Raw genomic sequence first — 8,870 nt, 5'->3', positions numbered from 1 at the left:
CTTAGACATGAGAAAATTAAGTTTGCCCTGAGAGGATCAACGGTAGGGTTCGTTCGGATGTGGCAGCCGTTTATCGACTTCTTTGGAGAAAACGAAACTGTCAGCAGATTCAACAAGGGGGGTCGGGTAAGGGGCGGGGGGAGTTAGACTATTTTGTGTCCAGAGTAGGCGGGAACAGTGGGAGATGGAGGAATGTGTTACGCACTGAACTATGTTTACATTTGTATTTGTATCGTTTATTGTTATAATACCATAAATGCCTTCATAAAATGTTTTTTTAAAAATGCAAAGTCATGAAATGTGACCCCAACATGTTGCAATCATTCAGCATTGGTTTACATGTCGTGTCTGTATCTCATTGGAAAGGTGGGACAGGGTCATATTTAGATGAGTCTCCCACAATGGAGTTGGGAGCCTGATTTAAATTTAATGACTGTCGGCCAGATACCCCAGGCATCAGGAAACATGATAGCTAAACAGTGGGGCTACCAACCAGTTGTAGAGGTGAGTGCTTTTTAGAGCATGCCTTGTGAGCTAGGAGAAGTAAAAACTCTCCAATCGATGCCTTAAACAGACCTTCTGCCCATTGTACCCTCCCACTCATTGCCGCCTGCGGTTGACTTTCCCTGCAACCCTCAATCACAAGCTATCTTTCTGCTCCATAATTAGCCTCCCCCACTCCTCCCAATCCCACACAACCTATCCCCAAACCATCCTTCCTTCCTGATCACTCGGGTCTGTTCCCAATGGTAACCAACTCTGGTCTCATGATACAGGTTTTCCCACCCTGTAGCTAGTCAACTAGTCAGTCTGGCCAGCTGCTGAGTGTAAAATTGAATAAAACATTATTATGAAGTCCTGCCATTAATACTGGCAGGAGCACTTTCCTGGGATTTCCGCAACCATGCTCCTCAGCTTCTCTCTGCTTCCCAGTAAATATCGAGGCCTCATGACACACAGACACAAATTCGCGATAGAGGGTTTTAATTGCTTCAACTAATAAAATAATTTTGCTGCTTTGTTTTGTGCAACAAAGAAATTATTCCAGTATGTGTCCAGGTTACCCTTTGCTTCTCTGGGTACACAGTTACCATTTTTAACAGTAAGGCTGAAGCAGTTCAATTGGGTCCAATGTGTAACCTAAATCAGGGTTTATTCTTAAAAGGTAAGAGATTACTTAAAACTTGGTTACTTGTCACAGAAGTACATTATATATTTGATGGATTCTCTGCAAAGAATAAACCTGCTTTATTTGAAATACTTCTGTGCGGTAATCCAAAGAATTATATTGCTATCTAAAATTCCGACCGAGAAATTTTCATATTTTTTAATTTTACTGAAATACTCTCAGTATAATGGGTATAATGTGATGCTGCACATAAAACACAGGTGGATTTTTGTTTAAATTCGTAACGCTAGGAATTCTTTCCACCTGATTTTTTTTTTTTTCTAAATCCTGTAACACTCCCATTCTAATAGTTTTTTGCATTAGAATACATGAAAATTGCCCTCAGAGCAAATGTTCCCTTTAAATGGGTTGCTTTCCATAATGAGCCTAAATTAGTGGAAGAATTAACATAGCTAAAGCTTAAATTTACAACCATTCCCTTTTCTCTTGTAATATTCTGTGTGCAATCTCAATATTAGAACAGTGCATTGAATTTGGACTCAATGCTATTACTAAAAGTGAAAGAGATGCTACCCTGCTACACACAGCAGCATTAAATCCAAATGAAAAAAAATGAATGCTCTAAAACAAGCCTAAAAATTAGCACCACAGGCTCTGATTGCTACTCACTGGCACAAGGACACAACTGACTTGGGATGGGCATCAAGCAAAACAGAATAAAAGGCAAAGCAATCGTAGGGCTGAATCCCGGAAGGGCGCTGGGAAGTGGTCACAGGTGATTGTCATGTGTGATAATTATTATTGCTGTACACCTGCTCCTCCGCACTAATTAACTTTGGATATGCAAATCCTATTGCATCATGCCCCTGCTCTCCTCCCCTACAGATAAGAAGATGTTCATCTGCTGGATTTAATTAAGATAATGAACGGCAGGCCCACTGTGGCTTGGCAGGGAAGGGGGAAGCTGTGACTGACCTTTTCTCCCAAAACATTGACATTTTCCTCTCTTCTGAGCGCTCGGAGTCACCTCAGTGACTCGGATGCTGATAGGAATGGATTGATGAGGTGTCATTAGAGGAAAACACCATGACACCCGTGTTTGCTTGGAGACTACCGCAGGTGTTCTGACAAGGACACAAGCCTTTGCTGCTATTTGCCAAACAATTCTCTTGATTCAGTAAAGTTTGATAATTACAGAAAGGTCTTGTAAGAGAGACGCGTTCCAATAATGTTTTCTGCTGAAAAGACAAGGGCACAGCATCTCCCTTTCAGCTCAGAGACCCTGAATGAGTTTTACAAAAAGATGTGTGCTTTTTAGAAATGGTCGAACGAGGAACACGTAAAATTCATTTATGGCTATCACTGAATGGTAAGAAGAGAGGCAGCAATAAGAACAGCTTTTAACCAAAGCATCAGGGAGTTTGCATCATAATTTGAATCATTACAAACCAATTCTGTGTGCACTTGGAAACATGTTAGTGATAGTTCGAGGAATGTAATCTGTCTCTTGAAACCAAAATTAGGCTACAATATGTAATACACTAGGAAAAGAAACCTTAGTAGAGTAATGCATATTCAGAAGTTGTCCCAAATACCAGTTATTTATTATAATCTTATAATCTTTTTATGATCATTTCAACCAGCTGGATTAAGCACAATTTGACGTATGTGCACCTGTGTTTCATTACATTAAAAGTTTCAGTGATCAGAATAACATATGCCAAGTAGCTTTATGAAATGTCTAATTTCCTGAATATTGCAGGTTTTAATGTCAGCAAAAACACTGAGCTGCACAGTTGAAAAGAATTAAAACATATTGGATTCCACATTGCTTAAATTATAAACCAATAAAATCCAACTAAAGCTTTCATACCATTTAACATTTCAAATTTAAAAAATCATAGGCATATCGCATTTGATTGTGATTTTTGTACTTTATTATCAGTATTGAAGGACATCATAAATTAATCAGGTAATTTATCTTAGGCAAAGTCTCTCAATTTAACTGTGCTTTATGTCATCATCTACCCATGTCAGCAAACATCCAGGTCCTGAACATGCTCTAATGTTACATAGTTAAGCTTCAACTCTTAATGTTACAAACTCCCAGCAATAAAATTGTATTCCTACTTATTTTGTATTCCTCTTTCATTTTGTCAGGAGTGAGTGAAAGAAAAATATGGTAATATATTTCTGAAGCACTTGGAGTAACAATTTGATAGGTTTGACTATTGGAAACATAAGGATGGATGAATATTCTAGAGTAATTTGTTATATTTGAGCCTCAGAGAATATATTTATACAGAAGATTTATTTAGAATATTAAATAAGTCGGTGAATCCATGATAAGGAATGTAACAGTAAATAGCTTGCAGAAGGACCAACGTATTAGACTGAATGCCTTTTCTTCACTACATACTTTCTTAATATTATATTTAGCTTCATTCAAAAGTGTTCAACCATTTAAATTTAATGGGACCGACATTGCTTGGGAATCTCAGCATAAATCTAGTGGGAGAGTGGCAGAACACCCTGGAAACTAACAAAACTGCACTGAGGCTTCCAAGTTGTCTTCCAGGTGTGGTACCCCATCTTCCCCTTTTACAAAACAAAATTCTCACTAACCTGACTCAATCAGGAGCAGTCTGTCTGTAAAGGCCAGTACACTGAATGAGTTGGGAATGCAAAATCCCACCAGTGCAGTTCAGGAGAGGGAGGTGGCCGTGGCCACTCTGAGATGGTTCTATTTTTCAACCACAAAACTGAGAAAAAGTTACAGAGAAGACTGGGGACATGATGGGAATTTAAACGGGAACCTGGCCAACCCTGCCTGCCCCATGTTGTGCAATTCTGGATTTTGAGGCGAATACGAAAGGTGATTTTTTTTTTAAATTTAGAGCACCAAATTCATTTTTTCCAATTAAGGGATAATTTAGCGTGGCCAATCCAGCTACCCTGCACATCTTTGAGTTGTGGGGGCGAAACCCACACAAACACGGCGAGAATGTGCAAACTCCACACGGACAGTGACCCAGAGCCGGGATCGAACCTGAGACCTCAGCGCCATGAGGCAGCAATGCTAACCACTGCATCACCGTGCTGCCCCTGAGAGGTGATTTTACAGTAACATTTACCTACTCCTTACAAGTGCTCTCCCAATGGCTCTATAAACCTCCTGGGAGGCATAATCCCGATACAACTGCCAGGACCACCGAAAGATTTTGGCACTATTCTGACCAAGTTAAAGTATTGTTGTAAGGAACAGTTCTAATTCAACAGTCAAATACCGTGGATGCTAAAAATCTGTAATAAAAGCAGACAATGCTGGAAACACTCAGCATATCTGTTAGCATCTGTAGAGAGAGAAAACAAGTTAGCGTTTCAAGTCAAAGTTCTATCGCAGGCCTGCTGTGTATATTATGGTTAATTTGAAAACAATTATTTACAACCATTCTGAAGAAAAGTGCCAGTTTAAATTCACTTTCAAATATATTTGATTTGGAGACTCCCAGTCCCTTCAAGAGATGCCACCACCCCTGCTGAGCTGAATATTTCAAGTGGTTTCTTTTTTATAATAGTTCTAACTCAATTGGATCGTGGAAAGGATGAGGCGGCTCATTTGGTTAATCAGAAATCAGAACAGAACCATTAATATTTGTCCATTTTTTTTCAGATATACCACCGATGCAAGTAACCTGTGAGAATGTCAGCTGAAAATATCACATATCAGTCACCATAATTACTACTTTTGGCTGATCGTTTCTAATTATTTCAAGCCTGCTCAGTCGCTAAGTTGTTCAGTGAATTGCCCAGTGCAAACCTGAATGGTACCAGGATGTTCTTGGTTGGATACCCAGTGTACAGTAAGTTAAGTTGATTTCAATTGGGGATCTTCTTCAGCGCTCTTTGATTAGGAAAGAGGGAAACAAATTAGCTATGGTTCTTATTTTTGATCATCATACAAAATCCCTGTTCAATAGGTCTCCTTGTGCAGACGTCACGAGATAACAAGTTTAGGCTTAGCTGGGAACAGTGTTGAAGTTTCCAAACAATTCTGATCAAGAGAACTGGAGGGGCCATGGAGTTCCCTCTAACAAAGGTTTAATAGTATCCTGTGGATCTTCAAACATGAATGCTGAAAAACTTGATTCCTATGGGAACTTCAAAACAATGCAACTTGTCTCTGAGGAAGACTGGCTTTTTAAAAAGTCTCTTAAAGGAACTGAGAGTCTCCAAATCAAATACATTTGAAACTGAATTAAAACTGGCATTTCTTTCAGAATGACTACAAACAATTATTTTCAAATTAACCATAATGCAGTAACAGAAAATGCAGCAAGTTATGTTGGCCAGATGTTGGTGAAAATGCTGTGTGTTTCCGTTGTTCCCTTACAAATAAAAATGACATTTTGGCACCTCTGTATCATTGTCACATCATCACCTGTATACTTTCGCAGCTCCCATTATATGATTACTCAAGCTCCATGACAGTTTTAATATACTGTGTCAAATGGGTACAGAGTTCTGTGTTGACAGATTGCACAGTGAATTAACAAAGCGACTGTATGGGCAGAAAATCTTAAATTAAATGGTGGAAAGTAATGCAATCTGTTTGCTCTTACAGAAAGTAAAGGTTTTGTATCTATATTTATGGTCCATTCACATTTATAGCCAAAGTCTTTTGATCCACAGGAATGTATCTCTTATTGAGATTTTTTTGCCTTTTGTGATATTATTTATGGTGTAGATTGAACTGATATAAAAGGTTCAGCATTCTTTCTCAGAGTGAGATTACCTGCCATCTTGAAGTTGTGGACTCAACTCCGGCCTCACTATCCAATCAGTATTATTAACTAGACTTTAGAAATCTGTCTTTAATTCACATTTTCAAAAAGAAGCATTCTCCATTTCAGTGATTCTATGCTATATTGTGTAACAGCTCAGAGTGACAATTCAGCTTACGCCACTCAAGTGAAAAGGGGGCTAGTTAAAGAAAGGTTGCTGTGTTGGTCTCGACATGTTTCAAAGAATCCAGGAGGAGACATTTGGCTACAGAGTGTAGAAATCTGAAGTAGTGGGCTCCGGAAAGTCAGACTTGGCTCTCCCAAACCCTGGGGAAGTTGTGCAGGCTGAGTAAAAACAAAAAGGTTTCAATGGAGAGAAAGAGAAATGAAAGGCAAAGAACTATTGCAGTTGCTGATTTACATCAATTTTATAATAAACTCAGTTCTATTTTTATCAACATGCGAGGGTTTTTCTCTTCTGCCAAAACTCGACACCTTAGTGCTCACAGCATTCACAAGAGTAAATAGAATATAAAGTCATTCTGAGTTTCTGGTATCTGAGAATGAAGCCATAACATTTGATAAAAATAACATCAATCATTTAGGTTTAACAACATTTTACATAGGGAACATTAGGGAACTGCTCGACTAATTAATCGAAAGCTTGTCAAAGGATGCTTCTGTCCACATTCACAAAATTAAGCACATTTTTGACATAATAAGTAAAACCTGAAAATTTAAATTTTATAATAGCCTATAAGTTTAGAGCACCCACAATTAAGGAAAGGAAAATGATTTCAGATTTCAATTAATAACCTCTGCCCATGTTGATTGTTAAAAGATACATCAACAATTTTCAGGTTGGTATTGATTTGATATACAGTGATACAAAATGTTTCACATCATGTTAATAATATTATTTAGCTGTTAGATCAACTTTTCTAATATCATACTTAAGAACATAGAACAATACAGCACAGAACAGACCCTTCGGCCCTCGATGTTGTGTCGATTCATAGAATTAAATAATATTACAGTATTGAACATGCCCTTTAGCCTATGGCAATGATTTTGCAACCCAGGTTAATCTCATTATTCTACACCTTCTCTGTACCCTTTAATAGTCCACTTTTTAAAATAATTTATATAATTCTTTTTTGCACAAATTTATGGACTTTGTTTCTACAACAATTTGAGGTACAGGATTCTCCATTCTAAAGAGGGGCCTCACGGTAGCATGGTGGTTAGCATCAATGCTTCACAGCTCCAGGGTCCCAGGTTCAATTCCCGGCTGGGTCACTGTCTGTGTGGAGTCTGCACGTCCTCCCCGTGTGTGCGTGGGTTTCCTCCGGGTGCTCCGGTTTCCTCCCACAGTCCAAAGATGTGCGGGTTAGGTGGATTGGCCATGCTAAATTGCCCGTAGTGTAAAGGTTAATGGGGGGATTGTTGGGTTAGGGGTATGTGGGTTTAAGTGGGATGATCATTGCTTGGCACAACATCAAGGGCCGAAGGGCCTGTTCTGTGCTGTACTGTTCTATGTTCTAACCACTCTCTGCAAAGATATTTTCCCACTCTGCTCTCTTTATGTTTTGCAATTATCTGAAATGTGTGCCCTTTCATTTCTGTTTTGCTAACCAGTTGATGCAATCAATCACTCTTTATCTTTTCATATAGTTCTTCATCACCTCTTAACTTGCGCAGGTCCTGTGAAGAACAACTTGAACTCGTTCTTCATAATGACAACTCATCACCTTTAACAAGATTGCCTTTCTCTTAAAGCAAGAGTCGGATAAGGGGTAATCTTGCAAAACAAATCAAATAGTTAAAAATAATTATGATTGGTATTTCAAATACAGTTGAAGAGATTTGATTTATTTTTTCTTGTGGTGAAGTTATTCAAGCCCGGGAGAAGGGTGTAGAGAAGATCAGAAGACTGGGTTACGAAGAAAGACTGTAAAGTTTAGAGACAGCTAAAGGAAAAGGTAAGTGTCATAGAGTGAGCGAGTCACATGGGGGGAATCTTACCAAAAAATGGCAAAGTGTCAGTTCTGGTGAGAAAAACGGTGCAAATCCCTTTCCCACGGAATTTTGAGCCTCTTTGCCAAAACAAAATGTGCGGGCATGAATTATGCCGTCACTCTGGCGGGGCCTCTCAGAGCCAGGAATTTGCTCCAAACAGATCGGGGCACCCTTTAAAGATGGTGCCCCTACCAGAGCTGCAGTCTAATGGGCCCCAGCTAACATCACGGAAGTCTCGGGGGCTCTACACACCCCCCCTACCAACAGTCATCACTGGCAAACCACAACCTCGCCTGCCCAACATGCATCGCTGGCAACCCCCCCCCCCCAATATCCACCCACTCCACCACACATATATACGCCACCTCCTCATGGGACTCCCACTAGGGTCTGCCCCTGACACTGCCCTAAGTGCCATCTTACCTCTGCGAGCTCGGAATGGATCCCATCACAAATATCACAAATGTTTTTGTTCCACCACAAAGGGTGTTCAATATGTCCATGTAGGGTAGGGATTGTAAAGGTCCGTGGAATCAATTAAGAAATTATTGAATGCTGTGCTGTGGACACAGTGGATTATCTCTGGTTGGAAATATCTATTTATTTTCCAGCCAGTATTGCATGGGACAGCACAGTTATTTTCACTTACAATTCTGGGATACCAAAGGTTTAAGATATCCTGCAAACCCAGGGTGGGTTTTACGCTTTGTATCTCCTGATTCTTTGTAAGTTATCCATTTTTTTAGAACTATCTGCACACTCCCCATTCTGTCATTATGTGAGTAGTGTAATGACAATCTGTGTGTGTATACAATGCTAACATTTCTTTGCTCCCATTTTTTTGCCCTTCATCAGAGCTTAGTGCCTTTACTTAGGGATCACTGCAGTTTATGATTAATTTTTGCTTCCTTCTATTTCAGTGGGTTTTCCTGCTCATT

The sequence above is a fragment of the Scyliorhinus canicula genome, chromosome 1, assembly GCF_902713615.1.
Source record: "Scyliorhinus canicula chromosome 1, sScyCan1.1, whole genome shotgun sequence".
Classification (NCBI taxonomy): Eukaryota; Metazoa; Chordata; class Chondrichthyes; order Carcharhiniformes; family Scyliorhinidae; genus Scyliorhinus; species Scyliorhinus canicula.
Note: the sequence above shows the minus strand (reverse complement) of the source record.